Below are 24,978 nucleotides of genomic sequence, written 5' to 3' on the forward strand. Positions count from 1 at the left end.
GACTTTGGTATTGTGATGTGCGGTCCTATGGTGTAATGATTAGCACTCTGGACTCTGAATCCAGCGATCCGAGTTCAAATCTCGGTAGGACCTACTGCTGTTTTTTAGCAAGATTTTAATTCATTTTGATTGGGACGTAGGAAACAAAGCCTACTGAATGAGAAGACTACACTGGCCGGGGCAAACTACCTTTACACCTCTACATCACACCCAAATCCAATGCCTAATATTATTCCATTTGAAGGGTTTCTCCCAGTCCACAATCTAATGTAGGATAACAACATGTGTGTGTCCCCAGATACTTCCTCTTAGCTTAACTGGAAAATGATCCCTATCTATTAGGCTAAGCTGTCAACTGGTCCCATGGTGTAATGGTTAGCACTCTGGACTTTGAATCCAGCGATCCGAGTTCAAATCTCGGTGGGACCTATATTTTTGCAGCAGAACATTGTCAAATTGGCCCAAATGCACGTAAGATAGCCACTGATGACTTCAACGAAAGGAAGGTCATTCTCATTGATGATGTTGGGGGTATATAAACCAACGAAAGCGCCTGCAATATAATTGTATACATAACACATTTTATTTTCTCCATTGAGAAGCAAACGTCAACATTCGGTCAGAAGTAATGTCCCCATTAAATAGAAATGTCAAGATCTGAAGGCAGAGAATAGACAGAGATGAAATTAAGACGAAACGCCCCGCTGATTGACTTTGTGAGGTACCTTATTGCGTAGTGTCTACGTCCTGACAATGTAGCACATGCTCCACACCACAACTACACCTTGACAAGTCGCACATGCAGGCGTCACAGTGGCTCAGTCACGCCAATCTCAAGGGAAGGGATTATCAGTAAGTTTGTAATGCTTAAGACTTTGGTATTGTGATGTGCGGTCCTATGGTGTAATGATTAGCACTCTGGACTCTGAATCCAGCGATCCGAGTTCAAATCTCGGTAGGACCTACTGCTGTTTTTTAGCAAGATTTTAATTCATTTTGATTGGGACGTAGGAAACAAAGCCTACTGAATGAGAAGACTACACTGGCCGGGACAAACTACCTTTACACCTCTACATCACACCCAAATCCAATGCCTAATATTATTCCATTTGAAGGGTTTCTCCCAGTCCACAATCTAATGTAGGATAACAACATGTGTGTGTCCCCAGATACTTCCTCTTAGCTTAACTGGAAAATGATCCATATCTATTAGGCTAAGCTGTCAACTGGTCCCATGGTGTAATGGTTAGCACTCTGGACTTTGAATCCAGCGATCCGAGTTCAAATCTCGGTGGGACCTATATTTTTGCAGCAGAACATTGTCAAATTGGCCCAAATGCACGTAAGATAGCCACTGATGACTTCAACGAAAGGAAGGTCATTCTCATTGATGATGTTGGGGGTATATAAACCAACCAAAGCGCCTGCAATATAATTGTTTTACATAACACATTTCTCCATTGGGAAGGAAACGTCAACATTCGGTCAGAAGTAATGTCCCCATTCAAATAGAAATGTCAAGATCTGAAGGCAGAGAATAGATAGAGATGAAATTAAGACGAAACGCCCCGCTGATTGACTTTGTGAGGTACCTTATTGCGTAGTGTCTACGTCCTGACAATGTAGCACATGCTCCACACCACAACTACACCTTGACAAGTCGCACATGCAGGCGTCACAGTGGCTCAGTCACGCCAATCTCAAGGGAAGGGATTATCAGTAAGTTTGTAATACTTAAGACTTTGGTATTGTGATGTACGGTCCTATGGTGTAATGGTTAGCACTCTGGACTCTGAATCCAGCGATCCGAGTTCAAATCTCGGTAGGACCTACTGCTGTTTTTTAGCAAGATTTTAATTCATTTTGATTGGGATGTAGGAAACAAAGCATACTGAATGAGAAGACTACACTGGCCGGGGCAAAGTACCTTTACACCTCTACATCACACCCAAATCCAATGCCTAATATTATTCCATTTGAAGGGTTTCTCCCAGTCCACAATCTAATGTAGGATAACAACATGTGTGTGTCCCCAGATACTTCCTCTTAGCTTAACTGGAAAATGATCCATATCTATCAGGCTAAGCTGTCAACTGGTCCCATGGTGTAATGGTTAGCACTCTGGACTTTGAATCCAGCGATCCGAGTTCAAATCTCGGTGGGACCTATATTTTTGCAGCAGAACATTGTCAAATTGGCCCAAATGCACGTAAGATAGCCACTGATGACTTCAACGAAAGGAAGGTCATTCTCATTGATGATGTTGGGGGTATATAAACCAACGAAAGCGCCTGCAATATAATTGTATACATAACACATTTTATTTTCTCCATTGAGAAGCAAACGTCAACATTCGGTCAGAAGTAATGTCCCCATTAAATAGAAATGTCAAGATCTGAAGGCAGAGAATAGACAGAGATGAAATTAAGACGAAACGCCCCGCTGATTGACTTTGTGAGGTACCTTATTGCGTAGTATCTACGTCCTGACAATGTAGCACATGCTCCACACCACAACTACACCTTGACAAGTCGCACATGCAGGCGTCACAGTGGCTCAGTCACGCCAATCTCAAGGGAAGGGATTATCAGTAAGTTTGTAATACTTAAGACTTTGGTATTGTGATGTACGGTCCTATGGTGTAATGGTTAGCACTCTGGACTCTGAATCCAGCGATCCGAGTTCAAATCTCGGTAGGACCTACTGCTGTTTTTTAGCAAGATTTTAATTCATTTTGATTGGGATGTAGGAAACAAAGCATACTGAATGAGAAGACTACACTGGCCGGGGCAAAGTACCTTTACACCTCTACATCACACCCAAATCCAATGCCTAATATTATTCCATTTGAAGGGTTTCTCCCAGTCCACAATCTAATGTAGGATAACAACATGTGTGTGTCCCCAGATACTTCCTCTTAGCTTAACTGGAAAATGATCCATATCTATTAGGCTAAGCTGTCAACTGGTCCCATGGTGTAATGGTTAGCACTCTGGACTTTGAATCCAGCGATCCGAGTTCAAATCTCGGTGGGACCTATATTTTTGCAGCAGAACATTGTCAAATTGGCCCAAATGCACGTAAGATAGCCACTGATGACTTCAACGAAAGGAAGGTCATTCTCATTGATGATGTTGGGGGTATATAAACCAACCAAAGCGCCTGCAATATAATTGTTTTACATAACACATTTCTCCATTGGGAAGGAAACGTCAACATTCGGTCAGAAGTAATGTCCCCATTCAAATAGAAATGTCAAGATCTGAAGGCAGAGAATAGATAGAGATGAAATTAAGACGAAACGCCCCGCTGATTGACTTTGTGAGGTACCTTATTGCGTAGTGTCTACGTCCTGACAATGTAGCACATGCTCCACACCACAACTACACCTTGACAAGTCGCACATGCAGGCGTCACAGTGGCTCAGTCACGCCAATCTCAAGGGAAGGGATTATCAGTAAGTTTGTAATACTTAAGACTTTGGTATTGTGATGTGCGGTCCTATGGTGTAATGGTTAGCACTCTGGACTCTGAATCCAGCGATCCGAGTTCAAATCTCGGTAGGACCTACTGCTGGTTTTTAGCAAGATTTTAATTCATTTTGATTGGGACGTAGGAAACAAAGCCTACTGAATGAGAAGACCACACTGGCCGGGGCAAACTACCTTTACACCTCTGCATCACACCCAAATCCAATTCCTAATATTATTCCATTTGAAGGGTTTCTCCCAGTCCACAATCTAATGTAGGATAACAACATGTGTGTGTCCCCAGATACTTCCTCTTAGCTTAACTGGAAAATGATCCATATCTATTAGGCTAAGCTGTCAACTGGTCCCATGGTGTAATGGTTAGCACTCTGGACTTTGAATCCAGCGATCCGAGTTCAAAACTCGGTGGGACCTATATTTTTGCAGCAGAACATTGTCAAATTGGCCCAAATGCACGTAAGATAGCCACTGATGACTTCAACGAAAGGCAGGTCATTCTCATTGATGATGTTGGGGGTATATAAACCAACGAAAGCGCCTGCAATATAATTGTATACATAACACATTTTGTTTTCTCCATTGAGAAGCAAACGTCAACATTCGGTCAGAAGTAATGTCCCCATTAAATAGAAATGTCAAGATCTGAAGGCAGAGAATAGACAGAGATGAAATTAAGACGAAACGCCCCGCTGATTGACTTTGTGAGGTACCTTATTGCGTAGTATCTACGTCCTGACAATGTAGCACATGCTCCACACCACAACTACACCTTGACAAGTCGCACATGCAGGCGTCACAGTGGCTCAGTCACGCCAATCTCAAGGGAAGGGATTATCAGTAAGTTTGCAATACTTAAGACTTTGGTATTGTGATGTGCGGTCCTATGGTGTAATGGTTAGCACTCTGGACTCTGAATCCAGCGATCCGAGTTCAAATCTCGGTAGGTACCTACTGATGTTTTTTAGCAAGATTTTAATTCATTTTGATTGGGACGTAGGAAACAAAGCATACTGAATGAGAAGACTACACTGGCCGGGGCAAACTACCTTTACACCTCTACATCACACCCAAATCCAATGCCTAATATTATTCCATTTGAAGGGTTTCTCCCAGTCCACAATCTAATGTAGGATAACAACATGTGTGTGTTCCCAGATACTTCCTCTTAGCTTAACTGGAAAATGATCCATATCTATTAGGCTAAGCTGTCAACTGGTCCCATGGTGTAATGGTTAGCACTCTGGACTTTGAATCCAGCGATCCGAGTTCAAATCTCGGTGGGACCTATATTTTTGCAGCAGAACATTGTCAAATTGGCCCAAATGCACGTAAGATAGCCACTGATGACTTCAACGAAAGGCAGGTCATTCTCATTGATGATGTTGGGGGTATATAAACCAACCAAAGCGCCTGCAATATAATTGTATACATAACACATTTTATTTTCTCCATTGAGAAGCAAACGTCAACATTCGGTCAAAAGTAATGTCCCCATTAAATAGAAATGTCAAGATCTGAAGGCAGAGAATAGACAGAGATGAAATTAAGACGAAACGCCCCGCTGATTGACTTTGTGAGGTACCTTATTGCGTAGTATCTACGTCCTGACAATGTAGCACATGCTCCACACCACAACTACACCTCTACAAGTCGCACATGCAGGCGTCACAGTGGCTCAGTCACGCCAATCTCAACGGAAGGGATTATCAGTAAGTTTGTAATACTTAAGACTTTGGTATTGTGATGTGCGGTCCTATGGTGTAATGGTTAGCACTCTGGACTCTGAATCCAGCGATCCGAGTTCAAATCTCGGTAGGACCTACTGCTGTTTTTTAGCAAGATTTTAATTCATTTTGATTGGGATGTAGGAAACAAAGCATACTGAATGAGAAGACCACACTGGCCGGGGCAAACTACCTTTACACCTCTACATCACACCCAAATCCAATGCCTAATATTATTCCATTTGAAGGGTTTCTCCCAGTCCACAATCTAATGTAGGATAACAACATGTGTGTGTCCCCAGATACTTCCTCTTAGCTTAACTGGAAAATGATCCCTATCTATTAGGCTAAGCTGTCAACTGGTCCCATGGTGTAATGGTTAGCACTCTGGACTTTGAATCCAGCGATCCGAGTTCAAATCTCGGTGGGACCTATATTTTTGCAGCAGAACATTGTCAAATTGGCCCAAATGCACGTAAGATAGCCACTGATGACTTCAACGAAAGGAAGGTCATTCTCATTGATGATGTTGGGGGTATATAAACCAACCAAAGCGCCTGCAATATAATTGTATACATAACACATTTTATTTTCTCCATTGAGAAGCAAACGTCAACATTCGGTCAGAAGTAATGTCCCCATTAAATAGAAATGTCAAGATCTGAAGGCAGAGAATAGACAGAGATGAAATTAAGACGAAACGCCCCGCTGATTGACTTTGTGAGGTACCTTATTGCGTAGTATCTACGTCCTGACAATGCAGCACATGCTCCACACCACAACTACACCTTGACAAGTCGCACATGCAGGCGTCACAGTGGCTCAGTCACGCCAATCTCAAGGGAAGGGATTATCAGTAAGTTTGCAATACTTAAGACTTTGGTATTGTGATGTGCGGTCCTATGGTGTAATGGTTAGCACTCTGGACTCTGAATCCAGCGATCCGAGTTCAAATCTCGGTAGGTACCTACTGCTGTTTTTTAGCAAGATTTTAATTCATTTTGATTGGGACGTAGGAAACAAAGCATACTGAATGAGAAGACTACACTGGCCGGGGCAAACTACCTTTACACCTCTACATCACACCCAAATCCAATGCCTAATATTATTCCATTTGAAGGGTTTCTCCCAGTCCACAATCTAATGTAGGATAACAACATGTGTGTGTTCCCAGATACTTCCTCTTAGCTTAACTGGAAAATGATCCATATCTATTAGGCTAAGCTGTCAACTGGTCCCATGGTGTAATGGTTAGCACTCTGGACTTTGAATCCAGCGATCCGAGTTCAAATCTCGGTGGGACCTATATTTTTGCAGCAGAACATTGTCAAATTGGCCCAAATGCACGTAAGATAGCCACTGATGACTTCAACGAAAGGCAGGTCATTCTCATTGATGATGTTGGGGGTATATAAACCAACCAAAGCGCCTGCAATATAATTGTATACATAACACATTTTTTTTTCTCCATTGAGAAGCAAACGTCAACATTCGGTCAAAAGTAATGTCGCCATTAAATAGAAATGTCAAGATCTGAAGGCAGAGAATAGACAGAGATGAAATTAAGACGAAACGCCCCGCTGATTGACTTTGTGAGGTACCTTATTGCGTAGTATCTACGTCCTGACAATGTAGCACATGCTCCACACCACAACTACACCTTGACAAGTCGCACATGCAGGCGTCACAGTGGCTCAGTCACGCCAATCTCAAGGGAAGGGATTATCAGTAAGTTTGTAATACTTAAGACTTTGGTATTGTGATGTGCGGTCCTATGGTGTAATGGTTAGCACTCTGGACTCTGAATCCAGCGATCCGAGTTCAAATCTCGGTAGGACCTACTGCTGTTTTTTAGCAAGATTTTAATTCATTTTGATCGGGATGTAGGAAACAAAGCATACTGAATGAGAAGACTACACTGGCCGGGGCAAACTACCTTTACACCTCTACATCACACCCAAATCCAATGCCTAATATTATTCCATTTGAAGGGTTTCTCCCAGTCCACAATCTAATGTAGGATAACAACATGTGTGTGTCCCCAGATACTTCCTCTTAGCTTAACTGGAAAATGATCCATATCTATTAGGCTAAGCTGTCAACTGGTCCCATGGTGTAATGGTTAGCACTCTGGACTTTGAATCCAGCGATCCGAGTTCAAATCTCGGTGGGACCTATATTTTTGCAGCAGAACATTGTCAAATTGGCCCAAATGCACGTAAGATAGCCACTGATGACTTCAACGAAAGGCAGGTCATTCTCATTGATGATGTTGGGGGTATATAAACCAACCAAAGCGCCTGCAATAAAATTGTATACATAACACATTTTATTTTCTCCATTGAGAAGCAAACGTCAACATTCGGTCAAAAGTAATGTCCCCATTAAATAGAAATGTCAAGATCTGAAGGCAGAGAATAGACAGAGATGAAACTAAGACGAAACGCCCCGCTGATTGACTTTGTGAGGTACCTTATTGCGTAGTATCTACGTCCTGACAATGTAGCACATGCTCCACACCACAACTACACCTTGACAAGTCGCACATGCAGGCGTCACAGTGGCTCAGTCACGCCAATCTCAAGGGAAGGGATTATCAGTAAGTTTGTAATACTTAAGACTTTGGTATTGTGATGTGCGGTCCTATGGTGTAATGGTTAGCACTCTGGACTCTGAATCCAGCGATCCGAGTTCAAATCTCGGTAGGACCTACTGCTGTTTTTTAGCAAGATTTTAATTCATTTTGATCGGGATGTAGGAAACAAAGCATACTGAATGAGAAGACTACACTGGCCGGGGCAAACTACCTTTACACCTCTACATCACACCCAAATCCAATGCCTAATATTATTCCATTTGAAGGGTTTCTCCCAGTCCACAATCTAATGTAGGATAACAACATGTGTGTGTCCCCAGATACTTCCTCTTAGCTTAACTGGAAAATGATCCATATCTATTAGGCTAAGCTGTCAACTGGTCCCATGGTGTAATGGTTAGCACTCTGGACTTTGAATCCAGCGATCCGAGTTCAAAACTCGGTGGGACCTATATTTTTGCAGCAGAACATTGTCAAATTGGCCCAAATGCACGTAAGATAGCCACTGATGACTTCAACGAAAGGAATGTCATTCTCATTGATGATGTTGGGGGTATATAAACCAACCAAAGCGCCTGCAATATAATTGTTTTACATAACACATTTCTCCATTGGGAAGGAAACGTCAACATTCGGTCAGAAGTAATGTCCCCATTCAAATAGAAATGTCAAGATCTGAAGGCAGAGAATAGATAGAGATGAAATTAAGACGAAACGCCCCGCTGATTGACTTTGTGAGGTACCTTATTGCGTAGTATCTACGTCCTGACAATGTAGCACATGCTCCACACCACAACTACACCTTGACAAGTCGCACATGGAATTTAGCAGGCGTCACAGTGGCTCAGTCACGCCAATCTCAAGGGAAGGGATTATCAGTAAGTTTGCAATACTTAAGACTTTGGTATTGTGATGTGCGGTCCTATGGTGTAATGGTTAGCACTCTGGACTCTGAATCCAGCGATCCGAGTTCAAATCTCGGTACGACCTACTGCTGTTTTTCGCAAGATTTTAATTAATTTTGATTGGGATGTGGGAAACAAGGCATACTGAATGAGAAGACTACACTGGCCGGGGCAAACTACCTTTACACCTCTACATCACACCCAAATCCAATGCCTAATATTATTCCATTTGAAGGGTTTCTCCCAGTCCACAATCTAATGTAGGATAACAACATGTGTGTGTCCCCAGATACTTCCTCATAGCTTAACTGGAAAATGATCCATATCTATTAGGCTAAGCTGTCAACTGGTCCCATGGTGTAATGGTTAGCACTCTGGACTTTGAATCCAGCGATCCGAGTTCAAATCTCGGTGGGACCTATATTTTTGCAGCAGAACATTGTCAAATTGGCCCAAATGCACGTAAGATAGCCACTGATGACTTCAACGAAAGGCAGGTCATTCTCATTGATGATGTTGGGGGTATATAAACCAACCAAAGCGCCTGCAATATAATTGTATACATAACACATTTTGTTTTCTCCATTGAGAAGCAAACGTCAACATTCGGTCAGAAGTAATGTCCCCATTAAATAGAAATGTCAAGATCTGAAGGCAGAGAATAGACAGAGATGACATTAAGACGAAACGCCCCGCTGATTGACTTTGTGAGGTACCTTATTGCGTAGTATCTACGTCCTGATAATGTAGCACATGCTCCACACCACAACTACACCTTGACAAGTCGCACATGCAGGCGTCACAGTGGCTCAGTCACGCCAATCTCAAGGGAAGGGATTATCAGTAAGTTTGTAATGCTTAAGACTTTGGTATTGTGATGTGCGGTCCTATGGTGTAATGGTTAGCACTCTGGACTCTGAATCCAGCGATCCGAGTTCAAATCTCGGTAGGACCTACTGCTGTTTTTTAGCAAGATTTTAATTCATTTTGATTGGGATGTAGGAAACAAAGCATACTGAATGAGAAGACTACACTGGCCGGAGCAAACTACCTTTACACCTCTACATCACACCCAAATCCAATGCCTAATATTATTCCATTTGAAGGGTTTCTCCCAGTCCACAATCTAATGTAGGATAACAACATGTGTGTGTCCCCAGATACTTCCTCTTAGCTTAACTGGAGAATGATCCATATCTATTAGGCTAAGCTGTCAACTGGTCCCATGGTGTAATGGTTAGCACTCTGGACTTTGAATCCAGCGATCCGAGTTCAAATCTCGGTGGGACCTATATTTTTGCAGCAGAACATTGTCAAATTGGCCCAAATGCACGTAAGATAGCCACTGATGACTTCAACGAAAGGAAGGTCATTCTCATTGATGATGTTGGGGGTATATAAACCAACCAAAGCGCCTGCAATATAATTGTTTTACATAACACATTTCTCCACTGGGAAGCAAACGTCAACATTCTTTCAGAAGTAATGTCCCCATTTAAATAGAAATGTCAAGATCTGAAGGCAGAGAATAGACAGAGATGAAATTAAGACGAAACGCCCCGCTGATTGACTTTGTGAGGTACCTTATTGCGTAGTATCTACGTCCTGGCAATGTAGCACATGCTCCACACCACAACTACACCTTGACAAGTCGCACATGCAGGCGTCACAGTGGCTCAGTCACGCCAATCTCAAGGGAAGGGATTATCAGTAAGTTTGTAATACTTAAGACTTTGGAATTGTGATGTGCGGTCCTATGGTGTAATGGTTAGCACTCTGGACTCTGAATCCAGCGATCCGAGTTCAAATCTCGGTAGGACCTACTGCTGTTTTTCGCAAGATTTTAATTCATTTTGATTGGGATGTAGGAAACAAAGCATATTGAATGAGAAGACTACACTGGCCGGGGCAAAGTACCTTTACACCTCTACATCACACCCAAATCCAATGCCTAATATTATTCCATTTGAAGGGTTTCTCCCAGTCCACAATCTAATGTAGGATAACAACATGTGTGTGTCCCCAGATACTTCCTCTTAGCTTAACTGGAAAATGATCCATATCTATTAGGCTAAGCTGTCAACTGGTCCCATGGTGTAATGGTTAGCACTCTGGACTTTGAATCCAGCGATCCGAGTTCAAATCTCGGTGGGACCTATATTTTTGCAGCAGAACATTGTCAAATTGGCCCAAATGCACGTAAGATAGCCATTGATGACTTCAACGAAAGGAAGGTCATTCTCATTGATGATGTTGGGGGTATATAAACCAACCAAAGCGCCTGCAATATAATTGCTTTACATAACACATTTCTCCACTGGGAAGCAAACGTCAACATTCGGTCAGAAGTAATGTCCCCATTTAAATAGAAATGTCAAGATCTGAAGGCAGAGAATAGACAGAGATGAAATTAAGACGAAACGCCCCGCTGATTGACTTTGTGAGGTACCTTATTGCGTAGTATCTACGTCCTGACAATGTAGCACATGCTCCACACCACAACTACACCTTGACAAGTCGCACATGCAGGCGTCACAGTGGCTCAGTCACGCCAATCTCAAGGGAAGGGATTATCAGTAAGTTTGTAATACTTAAGACTTTGGTATTGTGATGTGCGGTCCTATGGTGTAATGGTTAGCACTCTGGACTCTGAATCCAGCGATCCGAGTTCAAATCTCGGTACGACCTACTGCTGTTTTTCGCAAGATTTTAATTCATTTTGATTGGGATGTAGGAAACAAAGCATACTGAATGAGAAGACTACACTGGCCGGGGCAAACTACCTTTACACCTCTACATCACACCCAAATCCAATGCCTAATATTATTCCATTTGAAGGGTTTCTCCCAGTCCACAATCTAATGTAGGATAACAACATGTGTGTGTCCCCAGATACTTCCTCTTAGCTTAACTGGAAAATGATCCCTATCTATTAGGCTAAGCTGTCAACTGGTCCCATGGTGTAATGGTTAGCACTCTGGACTTTGAATCCAGCGATCCGAGTTCAAATCTCGGTGGGACCTATATTTTTGCAGCAGAACATTGTCAAATTGGCCCAAATGCACGTAAGATAGCCACTGATGACTTCAACGAAAGGAAGGGCATTCTCATTGATGATGTTGGGGGTATATAAACCAACCAAAGCGCCTGCAATATAATTGTTTTACATAACACATTTCTCCATTGGGAAGCAAACGTCAACATTCGGTCCGAAGTAATGTCCCCATTTAAATAGAAATGTCAAGATCTGAAGGCAGAGAATAGACAGAGATGAAATTAAGACGAAACGCCCCGCTGATTGACTTTGTGAGGTACCTTATTGCGTAGTATCTACGTCCTGACAATGTAGCACATGCTCCACACCACAACTACACCTTGACAAGTCGCACATGCAGGCGTCACAGTGGCTCAGTCACGCCAATCTCAAGGCAAGGGATTATCAGTAAGTTTGTAATGCTTAAGACTTTGGTATTGTGATGTGCGGTCCTATGGTGTAATGGTTAGCACTCTGGACTCTGAATCCAGCGATCCGAGTTCAAATCTCGGTAGGACCTACTGCTGTTTTTCGCAAGATTTTAATTCATTTTGAATGGGATGTAGGAAACAAAGCATACTGAATGAGAAGACTACACTGGCCGGGGCAAAGTACCTTTACACCTCTACATCACACCCAAATCCAATGCCTAATATTATTCCATTTGAAGGGTTTCTCCCAGTCCACAATCTAATGTAGGATAACAACATGTGTGTGTCCCCAGATACTTCCTCTTAGCTTAACTGGAAAATGATCCATATCTATTAGGCTAAGCTGTCAACTGGTCCCATGGTGTAATGGTTAGCACTCTGGACTTTGAATCCAGCGATCCGAGTTCAAATCTCGGTGGGACCTATATTTTTGCAGCAGAACATTGTCAAATTGGCCCAAATGCACGTAAGATAGCCACTGATGACTTCAACGAAAGGCAGGTCATTCTCATTGATGATGTTGGGGGTATATAAACCAACCAAAGCGCCTGCAATATAATTGTATACATAACACATTTCTCCACTGGGAAGCAAACGTCAACATTCGGTCCGAAGTAATGTCCCCATTTAAATAGAAATGTCAAGATCTGAAGGCAGAGAATAGACAGAGATGAAATTAAGACGAAACGCCCCGCTGATTGACTTTGTGAGGTACCTTATTGCGTAGTATCTACGTCCTGACAATGTAGCACATGCTCCACACCACAACTACACCTTGACAAGTCGCACATGCAGGCGTCACAGTGGCTCAGTCACGCCAATCTCAAGGGAAGGGATTATCAGTAAGTTTGTAATGCTTAAGACTTTGGTATTGTGATGTGCGGTCCTATGGTGTAATGGTTAGCACTCTGGACTCTGAATCCAGCGATCCGAGTTCAAATCTCGGTAGGACCTACTGCTGTTTTTCGCAAGATTTTAATTCATTTTGATTGGGATGTAGGAAACAAAGCATACTGAATGAGAAGACTACACTGGCCGGGGCAAACTACCTTTACACCTCTACATCACACCCAAATCCAATGCCTAATATTATTCCATTTGAAGGGTTTCTCCCAGTCCACAATCTAATGTAGGATAACAACATGTGTGTGTCCCCAGATACTTCCTCTTAGCTTAACTGGAAAATGATCCTTATCTATTAGGCTAAGGTGTCAACTGGTCCCATGGTGTAATGGTTGGCACTCTGGACTTTGAATCCAGCGATCCGAGTTCAAATCTCGGTGGGACCTATATTTTTGCAGCAGAACATTGTCAAATTGGCCCAAATGCACGTAAGATAGACACTGATGACTTCAACGAAAGGAAGGTCATTCTCATTGATGATGTTGGGGGTATATAAACCAACCAAAGCTCCTGCAATATAATTGTATACATAACACATTTTTTTTTCTCCATTGAGAAGCAAACGTCAACATTCGGTCAGAAGTAATGTCCCCATTAAATAGAAATGTCAAGATCTGAAGGCAGAGAATAGACAGAGATGAAATTAAGACGAAACGCCCCGCTGATTGACTTTGTGAGGTACCTTATTGCGTAGTATCTACGTCCTGACAATGTAGCACATGCTCCACACCACAACTACACCTTGACAAGTCGCACATGCAGGCGTCACAGTGGCTCAGTCACGCCAATCTCAAGGCAAGGGATTATCAGTAAGTTTGTAATGCTTAAGACTTTGGTATTGTGATGTGCGGTCCTATGGTGTAACGGATTGCACTCTGGACTCTGAATCCAGCGATCCGAGTTCAAATCTCGGTAGGACCTACCAATGTTTTTTAGCAAGATTTTAATTCATTTTGATTGGGATGTAGGAAACAAAGCATACTGAATGAGAAGACTACACTGGCCGGAGCAAACTACCTTTACACCTCTACATCACACCCAAATCCATTGCCTAATATTATTCCATTTGAAGGGTTTCTCCCAGTCCACAATCTAATGTAGGATAACAACATGTGTGTGTCCCCAGATACTTCCTCTTAGCTAAACTGGAAAATGATCCATATCTATTAGGCTAAGCTGTCAACTGGTCCCATGGTGTAATGGTTAGCACTCTGGACTTTGAATCCAGCGATCCGAGTTCAAATCTCGGTGGGACCTATATTTTTGCAGCAGAACATTGTCAAATTGGCCCAAATGCACGTAAGATAGCCACTGATGACTTCAACGAAAGGAATGTCATTCTCATTGATGATGTTGGGGGTATATAAACCAACCAAAGCGCCTGCAATATAATTGTTTTACATAACACATTTCTCCATTGGGAAGCAAACGTCAACATTCGGTCCGAAGTAATGTCCCCATTTAAATAGAAATGTCAAGATCTGAAGGCAGAGAATAGATAGAGATGAAATTAAGACGAAACGCCCCGCTGATTGACTTTGTGAGGTACCTTATTGCGTAGTATCTACGTCCTGACAATGTAGCACATGCTCCACACCACAACTACACCTTGACAAGTCGCACATGCAGGCGTCACAGTGCCTCAGTCACGCCAATCTCATGGGAAGGGATTATCAGTAAGTTTGTAATGCTTAAGACTTTGGTATTGTGATGTGCGGTCCTATGGTGTAATGGTTAGCACTCTGGACTCTGAATCCAGCGATCCGAGTTCAAATCACGGTACGACCTACTGCTGTTTTTCGCAAGATTTTAATTCATTTTGATTGGGATGTAGGAAACAAAGCATACTGAATGAGAAGACTACACTGGCCGGGGCAAACTACCTTTACACCTCTACATCACACCCAAATCCAATGCCTAATATTATTCCATTTGAAGGGTTTCTCCCAGTCCACAATCTAATGTAGGATAACAACATGTGTGTGTCCCCAGATACTTCCTCTCAGCTTAACTGGAAAATGATCCATATCTATTAGGCTAAGCTGTCAACTGGTCCCATGGTGTAATGGTTGGCACTCTGGACTTTGAATCCAGCGATCCGAGTTCAAATCTCGGTGGGACCTATATTTTTGCAGCAGAACATTGTCAAATTGGCCCAAATGCACGTAAGATAGCCACTGATGACTTCAACGAAAGGAAGGTCATTCTCATTGATGATGTTGGGGGTATATAAACCAACCAAAGCGCCTGCAATATAATTGTATACATAACACATTTTTTTTTCTCCATTGAGAAGGAAACGTCAACATTCGGTCAGAAGTAATGTCCCCATTAAATAGAAATGTCAAGATCTGAAGGCAGAGAATAGACAGAGATGAAATTAAGACGAAACGCCCCGCTGATTGACTTTGTGAGGTACCTTATTGCGTAGTATCTACGTCCTGACAATGTAGCACATGCTCCACACCACAACTACACCTTGACAAGTCGCACATGCAGGCGTCACAGTGGCTCAGTCACGCCAATCTCAAGGCAAGGGATTATCAGTAAGTTTGTAATGCTTAAGACTTTGGTATTTTGATGTGCGGTCCTATGGTGTAACGGATTGCACTCTGGACTCTGAATCAAGCGATCCGAGTTCAAATCTCGGTAGGACCTACCAATGTTTTTTAGCAAGATTTTAATTCATTTTGATTGGGATGTAGGAAACAAAGCATACTGAATGAGAAGACTACACTGGCCGGAGCAAACTACCTTTACACCTCTACATCACACCCAAATCCATTGCCTAATATTATTCCATTTGAAGGGTTTCTCCCAGTCCACAATCTAATGTAGGATAACAACATGTGTGTGTCCCCAGATAATTCCTCTTAGCTTAACTGGAAAATGATCCATATCTATTAGGCTAAGCTGTCAACTGGTCCCATGGTGTAATGGTTAGCACTCTGGACTTTGAATCCAGCGATCCGAGTTCAAATCTCGGTGGGACCTATATTTTTGCAGCAGAACATTGTCAAATTGGCCCAAATGCACGTAAGATAGCCACTGATGACTTCAACGAAAGGAATGTCATTCTCATTGATGATGTTGGGGGTATATAAACCAACCAAAGCGCCTGCAATATAATTGTTTTACATAACACATTTCTCCATTGGGAAGCAAACGTCAACATTCGGTCCGAAGTAATGTCCCCATTTAAATAGAAATGTCAAGATCTGAAGGCAGAGAATAGACAGAGATGAAATTAAGACGAAACGCCCCGCTGATTGACTTTGTGAGGTACCTTATTGCGTAGTATCTACGTCCTGACAATGTAGCACATGCTCCACACCACAACTACACCTTGACAAGTCGCACATGCAGGCGTCACAGTGCCTCAGTCACGCCAATCTCATGGGAAGGGATTATCAGTAAGTTTGTAATGCTTAAGACTTTGGTATTGTGATGTGCGGTCCTATGGTGTAATGGTTAGCACTCTGGACTCTGAATCCAGCGATCCGAGTTCAAATCACGGTACGACCTACTGCTGTTTTTTGCAAGATTTTAATTCATTTTGATTGGGATGTAGGAAACAAAGCATACTGAATGAGAAGACTACACTGGCCGGGGCAAACTACCTTTACACCTCTACATCACACCCAAATCCAATGCCTAATATTATTCCATTTGAAGGGTTTCTCCCAGTCCACAATCTAATGTAGGATAACAACATGTGTGTGTCCCCAGATACTTCCTCTCAGCTTCACTGGAAAATGATCCATATCTATTAGGCTAAGCTGTCAACTGGTCCCATGGTGTAATGGTTGGCACTCTGGACTTTGAATCCAGCGATCCGAGTTCAAATCTCGGTGGGACCTATATTTTTGCAGCAGAACATTGTCAAATTGGCCCAAATGCACGTAAGATAGCCACTGATGACTTCAACGAAAGGAAGGTCATTCTCATTGATGATGTTGGGGGTATATAAACCAACCAAAGCGCCTGCAATATAATTGTATACATAACACATTTTATTTTCTCCATTGAGAAGCAAACGTCAACATTCGGTCAGAAGTAATGTCCCCATTAAATAGAAATGTCAAGATCTGAAGGCAGAGAATAGACAGAGATGAAATTAAGACGAAACGCCCCGCTGATTGACATTGTGAGGTACCTTATTGCGTAGTATCTACGTCCTGACAATGTAGCACATGCTCCACACCACAACTACACCTTGACAAGTCGCACATGCAGGCGTCACAGTGGCTCAGTCACGCCAATCTCAAGGGAAGGGATTATCAGTAAGTTTGTAATGCTTAAGACTTTGGTATTGTGATGTGCGGTCCTATGGTGTAATGGTTAGCACTCTGGACTCTGAATCCAGCGATCCGAGTTCAAATCTCGGTAGGACCTACCAATGTTTTTTAGCAAGATTTTAATTCATTTTGATTGGGATGTGGGAAACAAAGCATACTGAATGAGAAGACTACACTGGCCGGGGCAAACTACCTTTACACCTCTACATCACACCCAAATCCAATGCCTAATATTATTCCATTTGAAGGGTTTCTCCCAGTCCACAATCTAATGTAGGATAACAACATGTGTGTGTCCCCAGATACTTCCTCTTAGCTTAACTGGAAAATGATCCATATCTATTAGGCTAAGCTGTCAACTGGTCCCATGGTGTAATGGTTAGCACTCTGGACTTTGAATCCAGCGATCCGAGTTCAAATCTCGGTGGGACCTATATTTTTGCAGCAGAACATTGTCAAATTGGCCCAAATGCACGTAAGATAGCCACTGATGACTTCAACGAAAGGAAGGTCATTCTCATTGATGATGTTGGGGGTATATAAACCAACCAAAGCTCCTGCAATATAATTGTATACATAACACTTTTTTTTTCTCCATTGGGAAGCAAACGTCAACATTCGGTCAGAAGTAATGTCCCCATTAAATAGAAATGTCAAGATCTGAAGGCAGAGAATAGACAGAGATGAAATTAAGACGAAACGCCCCGCTGATTGACTTTGTGAGGTACCTTATTGCGTAGTATCTACGTCCTGACAATGTAGCACATGCTCCACACCACAACTACACCTTGACAAGTCGCACATGCAGGTGTCACAGTGGCTCAGTCACGCCAATCTCAAGGGAAGGGATTATCAGTAAGTTTGTAATACTTAAGACTTTGGTATTGTGATGTGCGGTCCTATGGTGTAATGGTTAGCACTCTGGACTCTGAATCCAGCGATCCGAGTTCAAATCTCGGTAGGACCTACCAATGTTTTTTAGCAAGATTTTAATTCATTTTGATTGGGATGTAGGAAACAAAGCATACTGAATGAGAAGACTACACTGGCCGGGGCAAACTACCTTTACACCTCTACATCACACCCAAATCCAATGCCTAATATTATTCCATTTGAAGGGTTTCTCCCAGTCCACAATCTAATGTAGGATAACAACATGTGTGTGTCCCCAGATACTTCCTCTTAGCTTAACTGGAAAATGATCCCTATCTATTAGGCTAAGCTGTCAACTGGTCCCATGGTGTAATGGTTAGCACTCTGGACTTTGAATCCAGCGATTCGAGTTCAAATCTCGGTGGGACCTATATTTTTGCAGCAGAACATTGTCAAATTGGCCCAAATGCACGTAAGATAGCCACTGATGACTTCAACGAAAGGCAGGTCATTCTCATTGATGATGCTGGGGGTATATAAACCAACCAAAGCTCCTGCAATATAATTGTATACATAACACTTTTTTTTTCTCCATTGAGAAGCAAACGTCAACATTCGGTCAGAAGTAATGTCCCCATTAAATAGAAATGTCAAGATCTGAAGGCAGAGAATAGACAGAGATGAAATTAAGACGAAACGCCCCGCTGATTGACTTTGTGAGGTACCTTATTGCGTAGTATCTACGTCCTGACAATGTAGCACATGCTCCACACCACAACTACACCTTGACAAGTCGCACATGCAGGCGTCACAGTGGCTCAGTCACGCCAATCTCAAGGGAAGGGATTATCAGTAAGTTTGTAATGCTTAAGACTTTGGTATTGTGATGTGCGGTCCTATGGTGTAATGGTTAGCACTCTGGACTCTGAATCCAGCGATCCGAGTTCAAATCTCGGTAGGACCTACTGCTGTTTTTTTAGCAAGATTTTAATTCATTTTGATTGGGATGTAGGAAACAAAGCATACTGAATGAGAAGACTACACTGGCCGGGGCAAACTACCTTTACACCTCTACATCACACCCAAATCCAATGCCTAATATTATTCCATTTGAAGGGTTTCTCCCAGTCCACAATCTAATGTAGGATAACAACATGTGTGTGTCCCCAGATACTTCCTCTTAGCTTAACTGGAAAATGATCCATATCTATTAGGCTAAGCTGTCAACTGGTCCCATGGTGTAATGGTTAGCACTCTGGACTTTGAATCCAGCGATCCGAGTTCAAATCTCGGTGGGACCTATATTTTTGCAGCAGAACATTGTCAAATTGGCCCAAATGCACGTAAGATAGCCACTGATGACTTCAACGAAAGGCAGGTCATTCTCATTGATGATGTTGGGGGTATATAAACCAACCAAAGCTCCTGCAATATAATTGTATACATAACACTTTTTTTTTCTCCATTGAGAAGCAAACGTCAACATTCGGTCAGAAGTAATGTCCCCATTAAATAGAAATGTCAAGATCTGAAGGCAGAGAATAGACAGAGATGAAATTAAGACGAAACGCCCCGCTGATTGACTTTGTGAGGTACCTTATTGCGTAGTATCTACGTCCTGACAATGTAGCACATGCTCCACACCACAACTACACCTTGACAAGTCGCACATGCAGGCGTCACAGTGGCTCAGTCACGCCAATCTCAAGGGAAGGGATTATCAGTAAGTTTGTAATGCTTAAGACTTTGGTATTGTGATGTGCGGTCCTATGGTGTAATGGTTAGCACTCTGGACTCTGAATCCAGCGATCCGAGTTCAAATCTCGGTAGGACCTACTGCTGTTTTTTTAGCAAGATTTTAATTCATTTTGATTGGGATGTAGGAAACAAAGCATACTGAATGAGAAGACTACACTGGCCGGGGCAAACTACCTTTACACCTCTACATCACACCCAAATCCAATGCCTAATATTATTCCATTTGAAGGGTTTCTCCCAGTCCACAATCTAATGTAGGATAACAACATGTGTGTGTCCCCAGATACTTCCTCTTAGCTTAACTGGAAAATGATCCATATCTATTAGGCTAAGCTGTCAACTGGTCCCATGGTGTAATGGTTAGCACTCTGGACTTTGAATCCAGCGATCCGAGTTCAAATCTCGGTGGGACCTATATTTTTGCAGCAGAACATTGTCAAATTGGCCCAAATGCACGTAAGATAGCCACTGATGACTTCAACGAAAGGCAGGTCATTCTCATTGATGATGTTGGGGGTATATAAACCAACCAAAGCTCCTGCAATATAATTGTATACATAACACTTTTTTTTTCTCCATTGAGAAGCAAACGTCAACATTCGGTCAGAAGTAATGTCCCCATTAAATAGAAATGTCAAGATCTGAAGGCAGAGAATAGACAGAGATGAAATTAAGACGAAACGCCCCGCTGATTGACTTTGTGAGGTACCTTATTGCGTAGTATCTACGTCCTGACAATGTAGCACATGCTCCACACCACAACTACACCTTGACAAGTCGCACATGCAGGCGTCACAGTGGCTCAGTCACGCCAATCTCAAGGGAAGGGATTATCAGTAAGTTTGTAATACTTAAGACTTTGGTATTGTGATGTGCGGTCCTATGGTGTAATGGTTAGCACTCTGGACTCTGAATCCAGCGATCCGAGTTCAAATCTCGGTAGGACCTACCAATGTTTTTTAGCAAGATTTTAATTCATTTTGATTGGGATGTAGGAAACAAAGCATACTGAATGAGAAGACTACACTGGCCGGGGCAAACTACCTTTACACCTCTACATCACACCCAAATCCAATGCCTAATATTATTCCATTTGAAGGGTTTCTCCCAGTCCACAATCTAATGTAGGATAACAACATGTGTGTGTCCCCAGATACTTCCTCTTAGCTAAACTGGAAAATGATCCCTATCTATTAGGCTAAGCTGTCAACTGGTCCCATGGTGTAATGGTTAGCACTCTGGACTTTGAATCCAGCGATCCGAGTTCAAATCTCGGTGGGACCTATATTTTTGCAGCAGAACATTGTCAAATTGGCCCAAATGCACGTAAGATAGCCACTGATGACTTCAACGAAAGGCAGGTCATTCTCATTGATGATGCTGGGGGTATATAAACCAACCAAAGCTCCTGCAATATAATTGTATACATAACACTTTTTTTTTCTCCATTGAGAAGCAAACGTCAACATTCGGTCAGAAGTAATGTCCCCATTAAATAGAAATGTCAAGATCTGAAGGCAGAGAATAGACAGAGATGAAATTAAGACGAAACGCCCCGCTGATTGACTTTGTGAGGTACCTTATTGCGTAGTATCTACGTCCTGACAATGTAGCACATGCTCCACACCACAACTACACCTTGACAAGTCGCACATGCAGGCGTCACAGTGGCTCAGTCACGCCAATCTCAAGGGAAGGGATTATCAGTAAGTTTGTAATGCTTAAGACTTTGGTATTGTGATGTGCGGTCCTATGGTGTAATGGTTAGCACTCTGGACTCTGAATCCAGCGATCCGAGTTCAAATCTCGGTAGGACCTACTGCTGTTTTTTTAGCAAGATTTTAATTCATTTTGATTGGGATGTAGGAAACAAAGCATACTGAATGAGAAGACTACACTGGCCGGGGCAAACTACCTTTACACCTCTACATCACACCCAAATCCAATGCCTAATTTTATTCCATTTTAAGGGTTTCTCCCAGTCCACAATCTAATGTAGGATAACAACATGTGTGTGTCCCCAGATACTTCCTCTTAGCTTAACTGGAAAATGATCCCTATCTATTAGGCTAAGCTGTCAACTGGTCCCATGGTGTAATGGTTAGCACTCTGGACTTTGAATCCAGCGATCCGAGTTCAAATCTCGGTGGGACCTATATTTTTGCAGCAGAACATTGTCAAATTGGCCCAAATGCACGTAAGATAGCCACTGATGACTTCAACGAAAGGCAGGTCATTCTCATTGATGATGTTGTGTTTATATAAACCATCCAAAGCTCCTGCAATATAATTGTATACATAACACATTTTTTTTTTCCATTGAGAAGCAAACGTCAACATTCGGTCAGAAGTAATGTCCCCATTAAATAGAAATGTCAAGATCTGAAGGCAGAGAATAGACAGAGATGAAATTAAGACGAAACGCCCCGCTGATTGACTTTGTGAGGTACCTTATTGCGTAGTATCTACGTCCTGACAATGTAGCACATGCTCCACACCACAACTACACCTTGACAAGTCGCACATGCAGGCGTCACAGTGGCTCAGTCACGCCAATCTCAAGGGAAGGGATTATCAGTAAGTTTGTAATGCTTAAGACTTTGGTATTGTGATGTGCGGTCCTATGGTGTAATGGTTAGCACTCTGGACTCTGAATCCAGCGATCCGAGTTCAAATCTCGGTAGGACCTACTGCTGTTTTTTTAGCAAGATTTTAATTCATTTTGATTGGGATGTAGGAAACAAAGCATACTGAATGAGAAGACTACACTGGCCGGGGCAAACTACCTTTACACCTCTACATCACACCCAAATCCAATGCCTAATATTATTCCATTTGAAGGGTTTCTCCCAGTCCACAATCTAATGTAGGATAACAACATGTGTGTGTCCCCAGATACTTCCTCTTAGCTTAACTGGAAAATGATCCATATCTATTAGGCTAAGCTGTCAACTGGTCCCATGGTGTAATGGTTAGCACTCTGGACTTTGAATCCAGCGATCCGAGTTCAAATCTCGGTGGGACCTATATTTTTGCAGCAGAACATTGTCAAATTGGCCCAAATGCACGTAAGATAGCCACTGATGACTTCAACGAAAGGCAGGTCATTCTCATTGATGATGTTGGGGGTATATAAACCAACCAAAGCTCCTGCAATATAATTGTATACATAACACTTTTTTTTTCTCCATTGAGAAGCAAACGTCAACATTCGGTCAGAAGTAATGTCCCCATTAAATAGAAATGTCAAGATCTGAAGGCAGAGAATAGACAGAGATGAAATTAAGACGAAACGCCCCGCTGATTGACTTTGTGAGGTACCTTATTGCGTAGTATCTACGTCCTGACAATGTAGCACATGCTCCACACCACAACTACACCTTGACAAGTCGCACATGCAGGCGTCACAGTGGCTCAGTCACGCCAATCTCAAGGGAAGGGATTATCAGTAAGTTTGTAATACTTAAGACTTTGGTATTGTGATGTGCGGTCCTATGGTGTAATGGTTAGCACTCTGGACTCTGAATCCAGCGATCCGAGTTCAAATCTCGGTAGGACCTACCAATGTTTTTTAGCAAGATTTTAATTCATTTTGATTGGGATGTAGGAAACAAAGCATACTGAATGAGAAGACTACACTGGCCGGGGCAAACTACCTTTACACCTCTACATCACACCCAAATCCAATGCCTAATATTATTCCATTTGAAGGGTTTCTCCCAGTCCACAATCTAATGTAGGATAACAACATGTGTGTGTCCCCAGATACTTCCTCTTAGCTAAACTGGAAAATGATCCCTATCTATTAGGCTAAGCTGTCAACTGGTCCCATGGTGTAATGGTTAGCACTCTGGACTTTGAATCCAGCGATCCGAGTTCAAATCTCGGTGGGACCTATATTTTTGCAGCAGAACATTGTCAAATTGGCCCAAATGCACGTAAGATAGCCACTGATGACTTCAACGAAAGGCAGGTCATTCTCATTGATGATGCTGGGGGTATATAAACCAACCAAAGCTCCTGCAATATAATTGTATACATAACACTTTTTTTTTCTCCATTGAGAAGCAAACGTCAACATTCGGTCAGAAGTAATGTCCCCATTAAATAGAAATGTCAAGATCTGAAGGCAGAGAATAGACAGAGATGAAATTAAGACGAAACGCCCCGCTGATTGACTTTGTGAGGTACCTTATTGCGTAGTATCTACGTCCTGACAATGTAGCACATGCTCCACACCACAACTACACCTTGACAAGTCGCACATGCAGGCGTCACAGTGGCTCAGTCACGCCAATCTCAAGGGAAGGGATTATCAGTAAGTTTGTAATGCTTAAGACTTTGGTATTGTGATGTGCGGTCCTATGGTGTAATGGTTAGCACTCTGGACTCTGAATCCAGCGATCCGAGTTCAAATCTCGGTAGGACCTACTGCTGTTTTTTTAGCAAGATTTTAATTCATTTTGATTGGGATGTAGGAAACAAAGCATACTGAATGAGAAGACTACACTGGCCGGGGCAAACTACCTTTACACCTCTACATCACACCCAAATCCAATGCCTAATATTATTCCATTTTAAGGGTTTCTCCCAGTCCACAATCTAATGTAGGATAACAACATGTGTGTGTCCCCAGATACTTCCTCTTAGCTTAACTGGAAAATGATCCCTATCTATTAGGCTAAGCTGTCAACTGGTCCCATGGTGTAATGGTTAGCACTCTGGACTTTGAATCCAGCGATCCGAGTTCAAATCTCGGTGGGACCTATATTTTTGCAGCAGAACATTGTCAAATTGGCCCAAATGCACGTAAGATAGCCACTGATGACTTCAACGAAAGGCAGGTCATTCTCATTGATGATGTTGTGTTTATATAAACCATCCAAAGCTCCTGCAATATAATTGTATACATAACACATTTTTTTTTTCCATTGAGAAGCAAACGTCAACATTCGGTCAGAAGTA

The 24,978-nt window shown here is 42.4% G+C and overlaps 55 non-coding genes across 55 annotated transcripts; all 55 read left to right on the top strand.

Annotated features, from left to right (window-relative positions):
* The first annotated feature begins 21 nt into the window (after positions 1-21).
* Positions 22-93, top strand: Trnaq-cug (transfer RNA glutamine (anticodon CUG)). The gene has a single exon. It is a non-coding gene; the product is annotated as a tRNA-Gln (tRNA).
* Positions 94-357: 264 nt separating this feature from the next.
* On the top strand, positions 358-429 carry Trnaq-uug (transfer RNA glutamine (anticodon UUG)). Its single transcript has one exon. It is a non-coding gene; the product is annotated as a tRNA-Gln (tRNA).
* Positions 430-892: 463 nt separating this feature from the next.
* Trnaq-cug (transfer RNA glutamine (anticodon CUG)) lies at positions 893-964 on the top strand. Its single transcript has one exon. It is a non-coding gene; the product is annotated as a tRNA-Gln (tRNA).
* Positions 965-1,228: 264 nt separating this feature from the next.
* On the top strand, positions 1,229-1,300 carry Trnaq-uug (transfer RNA glutamine (anticodon UUG)). Its single transcript has one exon. It is a non-coding gene; the product is annotated as a tRNA-Gln (tRNA).
* A 459-nt stretch (positions 1,301-1,759) lies between these two features.
* Positions 1,760-1,831, top strand: Trnaq-cug (transfer RNA glutamine (anticodon CUG)). Its single transcript has one exon. It is a non-coding gene; the product is annotated as a tRNA-Gln (tRNA).
* A 264-nt stretch (positions 1,832-2,095) lies between these two features.
* Positions 2,096-2,167, top strand: Trnaq-uug (transfer RNA glutamine (anticodon UUG)). Its single transcript has one exon. It is a non-coding gene; the product is annotated as a tRNA-Gln (tRNA).
* Positions 2,168-2,630: 463 nt separating this feature from the next.
* Trnaq-cug (transfer RNA glutamine (anticodon CUG)) lies at positions 2,631-2,702 on the top strand. Its single transcript has one exon. It is a non-coding gene; the product is annotated as a tRNA-Gln (tRNA).
* A 264-nt stretch (positions 2,703-2,966) lies between these two features.
* On the top strand, positions 2,967-3,038 carry Trnaq-uug (transfer RNA glutamine (anticodon UUG)). Its single transcript has one exon. It is a non-coding gene; the product is annotated as a tRNA-Gln (tRNA).
* Positions 3,039-3,497: 459 nt separating this feature from the next.
* Positions 3,498-3,569, top strand: Trnaq-cug (transfer RNA glutamine (anticodon CUG)). Its single transcript has one exon. It is a non-coding gene; the product is annotated as a tRNA-Gln (tRNA).
* A 264-nt stretch (positions 3,570-3,833) lies between these two features.
* On the top strand, positions 3,834-3,905 carry Trnaq-uug (transfer RNA glutamine (anticodon UUG)). Its single transcript has one exon. It is a non-coding gene; the product is annotated as a tRNA-Gln (tRNA).
* A 463-nt stretch (positions 3,906-4,368) lies between these two features.
* Trnaq-cug (transfer RNA glutamine (anticodon CUG)) lies at positions 4,369-4,441 on the top strand. The gene has a single exon. It is a non-coding gene; the product is annotated as a tRNA-Gln (tRNA).
* Positions 4,442-4,705: 264 nt separating this feature from the next.
* Positions 4,706-4,777, top strand: Trnaq-uug (transfer RNA glutamine (anticodon UUG)). Its single transcript has one exon. It is a non-coding gene; the product is annotated as a tRNA-Gln (tRNA).
* Positions 4,778-5,240: 463 nt separating this feature from the next.
* Positions 5,241-5,312, top strand: Trnaq-cug (transfer RNA glutamine (anticodon CUG)). The gene has a single exon. It is a non-coding gene; the product is annotated as a tRNA-Gln (tRNA).
* A 264-nt stretch (positions 5,313-5,576) lies between these two features.
* Trnaq-uug (transfer RNA glutamine (anticodon UUG)) lies at positions 5,577-5,648 on the top strand. Its single transcript has one exon. It is a non-coding gene; the product is annotated as a tRNA-Gln (tRNA).
* A 463-nt stretch (positions 5,649-6,111) lies between these two features.
* Trnaq-cug (transfer RNA glutamine (anticodon CUG)) lies at positions 6,112-6,184 on the top strand. Its single transcript has one exon. It is a non-coding gene; the product is annotated as a tRNA-Gln (tRNA).
* Positions 6,185-6,448: 264 nt separating this feature from the next.
* On the top strand, positions 6,449-6,520 carry Trnaq-uug (transfer RNA glutamine (anticodon UUG)). Its single transcript has one exon. It is a non-coding gene; the product is annotated as a tRNA-Gln (tRNA).
* A 463-nt stretch (positions 6,521-6,983) lies between these two features.
* Trnaq-cug (transfer RNA glutamine (anticodon CUG)) lies at positions 6,984-7,055 on the top strand. The gene has a single exon. It is a non-coding gene; the product is annotated as a tRNA-Gln (tRNA).
* Positions 7,056-7,319: 264 nt separating this feature from the next.
* On the top strand, positions 7,320-7,391 carry Trnaq-uug (transfer RNA glutamine (anticodon UUG)). The gene has a single exon. It is a non-coding gene; the product is annotated as a tRNA-Gln (tRNA).
* Positions 7,392-7,854: 463 nt separating this feature from the next.
* On the top strand, positions 7,855-7,926 carry Trnaq-cug (transfer RNA glutamine (anticodon CUG)). Its single transcript has one exon. It is a non-coding gene; the product is annotated as a tRNA-Gln (tRNA).
* A 264-nt stretch (positions 7,927-8,190) lies between these two features.
* Trnaq-uug (transfer RNA glutamine (anticodon UUG)) lies at positions 8,191-8,262 on the top strand. Its single transcript has one exon. It is a non-coding gene; the product is annotated as a tRNA-Gln (tRNA).
* Positions 8,263-8,729: 467 nt separating this feature from the next.
* Trnaq-cug (transfer RNA glutamine (anticodon CUG)) lies at positions 8,730-8,801 on the top strand. The gene has a single exon. It is a non-coding gene; the product is annotated as a tRNA-Gln (tRNA).
* Positions 8,802-9,064: 263 nt separating this feature from the next.
* Trnaq-uug (transfer RNA glutamine (anticodon UUG)) lies at positions 9,065-9,136 on the top strand. The gene has a single exon. It is a non-coding gene; the product is annotated as a tRNA-Gln (tRNA).
* A 463-nt stretch (positions 9,137-9,599) lies between these two features.
* Trnaq-cug (transfer RNA glutamine (anticodon CUG)) lies at positions 9,600-9,671 on the top strand. Its single transcript has one exon. It is a non-coding gene; the product is annotated as a tRNA-Gln (tRNA).
* Positions 9,672-9,935: 264 nt separating this feature from the next.
* Positions 9,936-10,007, top strand: Trnaq-uug (transfer RNA glutamine (anticodon UUG)). Its single transcript has one exon. It is a non-coding gene; the product is annotated as a tRNA-Gln (tRNA).
* A 459-nt stretch (positions 10,008-10,466) lies between these two features.
* Positions 10,467-10,538, top strand: Trnaq-cug (transfer RNA glutamine (anticodon CUG)). The gene has a single exon. It is a non-coding gene; the product is annotated as a tRNA-Gln (tRNA).
* Positions 10,539-10,801: 263 nt separating this feature from the next.
* Trnaq-uug (transfer RNA glutamine (anticodon UUG)) lies at positions 10,802-10,873 on the top strand. Its single transcript has one exon. It is a non-coding gene; the product is annotated as a tRNA-Gln (tRNA).
* Positions 10,874-11,332: 459 nt separating this feature from the next.
* On the top strand, positions 11,333-11,404 carry Trnaq-cug (transfer RNA glutamine (anticodon CUG)). The gene has a single exon. It is a non-coding gene; the product is annotated as a tRNA-Gln (tRNA).
* A 263-nt stretch (positions 11,405-11,667) lies between these two features.
* Positions 11,668-11,739, top strand: Trnaq-uug (transfer RNA glutamine (anticodon UUG)). Its single transcript has one exon. It is a non-coding gene; the product is annotated as a tRNA-Gln (tRNA).
* A 459-nt stretch (positions 11,740-12,198) lies between these two features.
* Positions 12,199-12,270, top strand: Trnaq-cug (transfer RNA glutamine (anticodon CUG)). The gene has a single exon. It is a non-coding gene; the product is annotated as a tRNA-Gln (tRNA).
* Positions 12,271-12,533: 263 nt separating this feature from the next.
* Trnaq-uug (transfer RNA glutamine (anticodon UUG)) lies at positions 12,534-12,605 on the top strand. Its single transcript has one exon. It is a non-coding gene; the product is annotated as a tRNA-Gln (tRNA).
* A 458-nt stretch (positions 12,606-13,063) lies between these two features.
* On the top strand, positions 13,064-13,135 carry Trnaq-cug (transfer RNA glutamine (anticodon CUG)). The gene has a single exon. It is a non-coding gene; the product is annotated as a tRNA-Gln (tRNA).
* A 263-nt stretch (positions 13,136-13,398) lies between these two features.
* Trnaq-uug (transfer RNA glutamine (anticodon UUG)) lies at positions 13,399-13,470 on the top strand. The gene has a single exon. It is a non-coding gene; the product is annotated as a tRNA-Gln (tRNA).
* A 463-nt stretch (positions 13,471-13,933) lies between these two features.
* Trnaq-cug (transfer RNA glutamine (anticodon CUG)) lies at positions 13,934-14,005 on the top strand. Its single transcript has one exon. It is a non-coding gene; the product is annotated as a tRNA-Gln (tRNA).
* A 264-nt stretch (positions 14,006-14,269) lies between these two features.
* Positions 14,270-14,341, top strand: Trnaq-uug (transfer RNA glutamine (anticodon UUG)). The gene has a single exon. It is a non-coding gene; the product is annotated as a tRNA-Gln (tRNA).
* Positions 14,342-15,135: 794 nt separating this feature from the next.
* Trnaq-uug (transfer RNA glutamine (anticodon UUG)) lies at positions 15,136-15,207 on the top strand. Its single transcript has one exon. It is a non-coding gene; the product is annotated as a tRNA-Gln (tRNA).
* Positions 15,208-16,006: 799 nt separating this feature from the next.
* On the top strand, positions 16,007-16,078 carry Trnaq-uug (transfer RNA glutamine (anticodon UUG)). Its single transcript has one exon. It is a non-coding gene; the product is annotated as a tRNA-Gln (tRNA).
* Positions 16,079-16,872: 794 nt separating this feature from the next.
* Trnaq-uug (transfer RNA glutamine (anticodon UUG)) lies at positions 16,873-16,944 on the top strand. The gene has a single exon. It is a non-coding gene; the product is annotated as a tRNA-Gln (tRNA).
* A 463-nt stretch (positions 16,945-17,407) lies between these two features.
* Trnaq-cug (transfer RNA glutamine (anticodon CUG)) lies at positions 17,408-17,479 on the top strand. The gene has a single exon. It is a non-coding gene; the product is annotated as a tRNA-Gln (tRNA).
* Positions 17,480-17,743: 264 nt separating this feature from the next.
* On the top strand, positions 17,744-17,815 carry Trnaq-uug (transfer RNA glutamine (anticodon UUG)). Its single transcript has one exon. It is a non-coding gene; the product is annotated as a tRNA-Gln (tRNA).
* Positions 17,816-18,277: 462 nt separating this feature from the next.
* Positions 18,278-18,349, top strand: Trnaq-cug (transfer RNA glutamine (anticodon CUG)). The gene has a single exon. It is a non-coding gene; the product is annotated as a tRNA-Gln (tRNA).
* Positions 18,350-18,613: 264 nt separating this feature from the next.
* Trnaq-uug (transfer RNA glutamine (anticodon UUG)) lies at positions 18,614-18,685 on the top strand. Its single transcript has one exon. It is a non-coding gene; the product is annotated as a tRNA-Gln (tRNA).
* A 462-nt stretch (positions 18,686-19,147) lies between these two features.
* Positions 19,148-19,219, top strand: Trnaq-cug (transfer RNA glutamine (anticodon CUG)). Its single transcript has one exon. It is a non-coding gene; the product is annotated as a tRNA-Gln (tRNA).
* A 265-nt stretch (positions 19,220-19,484) lies between these two features.
* Positions 19,485-19,556, top strand: Trnaq-uug (transfer RNA glutamine (anticodon UUG)). Its single transcript has one exon. It is a non-coding gene; the product is annotated as a tRNA-Gln (tRNA).
* A 462-nt stretch (positions 19,557-20,018) lies between these two features.
* Trnaq-cug (transfer RNA glutamine (anticodon CUG)) lies at positions 20,019-20,090 on the top strand. Its single transcript has one exon. It is a non-coding gene; the product is annotated as a tRNA-Gln (tRNA).
* Positions 20,091-20,355: 265 nt separating this feature from the next.
* Positions 20,356-20,427, top strand: Trnaq-uug (transfer RNA glutamine (anticodon UUG)). The gene has a single exon. It is a non-coding gene; the product is annotated as a tRNA-Gln (tRNA).
* Positions 20,428-20,889: 462 nt separating this feature from the next.
* Trnaq-cug (transfer RNA glutamine (anticodon CUG)) lies at positions 20,890-20,961 on the top strand. Its single transcript has one exon. It is a non-coding gene; the product is annotated as a tRNA-Gln (tRNA).
* Positions 20,962-21,225: 264 nt separating this feature from the next.
* Positions 21,226-21,297, top strand: Trnaq-uug (transfer RNA glutamine (anticodon UUG)). Its single transcript has one exon. It is a non-coding gene; the product is annotated as a tRNA-Gln (tRNA).
* Positions 21,298-21,759: 462 nt separating this feature from the next.
* Trnaq-cug (transfer RNA glutamine (anticodon CUG)) lies at positions 21,760-21,831 on the top strand. The gene has a single exon. It is a non-coding gene; the product is annotated as a tRNA-Gln (tRNA).
* A 265-nt stretch (positions 21,832-22,096) lies between these two features.
* Positions 22,097-22,168, top strand: Trnaq-uug (transfer RNA glutamine (anticodon UUG)). Its single transcript has one exon. It is a non-coding gene; the product is annotated as a tRNA-Gln (tRNA).
* Positions 22,169-22,630: 462 nt separating this feature from the next.
* Positions 22,631-22,702, top strand: Trnaq-cug (transfer RNA glutamine (anticodon CUG)). Its single transcript has one exon. It is a non-coding gene; the product is annotated as a tRNA-Gln (tRNA).
* Positions 22,703-22,967: 265 nt separating this feature from the next.
* Trnaq-uug (transfer RNA glutamine (anticodon UUG)) lies at positions 22,968-23,039 on the top strand. Its single transcript has one exon. It is a non-coding gene; the product is annotated as a tRNA-Gln (tRNA).
* A 462-nt stretch (positions 23,040-23,501) lies between these two features.
* Trnaq-cug (transfer RNA glutamine (anticodon CUG)) lies at positions 23,502-23,573 on the top strand. Its single transcript has one exon. It is a non-coding gene; the product is annotated as a tRNA-Gln (tRNA).
* A 264-nt stretch (positions 23,574-23,837) lies between these two features.
* Positions 23,838-23,909, top strand: Trnaq-uug (transfer RNA glutamine (anticodon UUG)). The gene has a single exon. It is a non-coding gene; the product is annotated as a tRNA-Gln (tRNA).
* A 462-nt stretch (positions 23,910-24,371) lies between these two features.
* On the top strand, positions 24,372-24,443 carry Trnaq-cug (transfer RNA glutamine (anticodon CUG)). Its single transcript has one exon. It is a non-coding gene; the product is annotated as a tRNA-Gln (tRNA).
* A 265-nt stretch (positions 24,444-24,708) lies between these two features.
* Trnaq-uug (transfer RNA glutamine (anticodon UUG)) lies at positions 24,709-24,780 on the top strand. The gene has a single exon. It is a non-coding gene; the product is annotated as a tRNA-Gln (tRNA).
* Positions 24,781-24,978: the final 198 nt, after the last annotated feature.

The sequence above is a fragment of the Haliotis asinina genome, chromosome 14 (assembly GCF_037392515.1).
Source record: "Haliotis asinina isolate JCU_RB_2024 chromosome 14, JCU_Hal_asi_v2, whole genome shotgun sequence".
Lineage (NCBI taxonomy): Eukaryota > Metazoa > Mollusca > Gastropoda > Lepetellida > Haliotidae > Haliotis > Haliotis asinina.